Here is a 1,301-nt window from a genome sequence, read left to right on the forward strand (position 1 = left end):
GTATCAATTTAAACTATACAAATGCTCACCCCGTGACCAAAAAATATTGTAAATATACACATCAAATAAATGTATTCTTATGACCACATCAATTCTATTGTGGCCAAAACATGAAAACTATCCAGATGTTTGTCAATACTAAAGTGGATAAATTACAATATAGTGAGGTAGATAGCTTTTGCCTAATATACAGGTGCCTATGACTTTCTCCCATACATCTTTTACGTTTATATCGAAGTACTCTTCCAATGGGACACTGCCAGTCCACACTACCTACAATCGCCTCCATCTACCTGATGTATTTTAGCTCTTACCACACATCAAAATTGAACCTTTCATGTTTTATCTTTTTCTATCTGGACCATATTTACGGTCTAAGATGTAGCCTCCATGAGAGTGTAGAAATGTGTCAATTACATTACAGAATTATTATCTTTGGGGCTTAGAATAATGTCTGACATAACAGAACACAAAAAGATTTTTAGAATGGGTAAATCAACGAAAAAAAGAAAGTTGCACGTCTGTGTCTTAAACATTTCTTGGATCATCAGGGCAATGGGACAACTTAAAGAATCTAAGTTAAAGAATTTGTCCAGTTTTAATGAATGAACACAGTCAAAGTACAAGTTGGAAGAAGGGAAAAAAAAAAACGCTTCAGTGTCTAAAAGCCACATCACCTCTTACCACAGAAAAGAGACTCCTGTCTAGGCATAATGCTAAAGGAGCACAAGTATGACATCTGGAACAAAGGGATGATCCTTAGGCAGGATGGTGTTTCTGTTATTCAGAATTTCCTTTGATCCACTCCAGAAACCTGTGGCAAGTTGTTGTGGCTAGTGGTGCCTAAAAATGAGTGTGTCCACTGAAAACCTGGGTTTTTGAACATTTCACTGAAAACCAGGAGATGAGGGTAAATTCCCATGTCACTATAAAAACATGGAGCCACATGTCCAAAGTAAAGTGAGAATGAGCCAGAATTTAATAAAGTGTGAAGATAAGAAACAAGCCATCTGAAAACTCACATAAAGCAACCAAGAATGGCTTGAACAAATGAATGTTTTGGGCAATCACAAATAAGGTTTGCTCTACATTTTTTATCTGTGTAAGTTCCACCTTCACTAACTTGAAATATGTGAGTCTAATGTTCTCTGACATGCATAGTTTATTATAAGAAATCAGCTTTTGTCTAATTGAGGATGCTTTGTAAATTGAGTCACTTTTCTCTTTACCACATTCAAGATTCTTGTTTTTGTCTTTGTTTTTTAAAAGGTTGATTATAATGTGTGGATCTCTTTGAGTTT

The sequence above is a fragment of the Colobus angolensis genome, unplaced genomic scaffold, assembly GCF_000951035.1.
Source record: "Colobus angolensis palliatus isolate OR3802 unplaced genomic scaffold, Cang.pa_1.0 Scaffold719, whole genome shotgun sequence".
Taxonomy (NCBI): Eukaryota; Metazoa; Chordata; class Mammalia; order Primates; family Cercopithecidae; genus Colobus; species Colobus angolensis.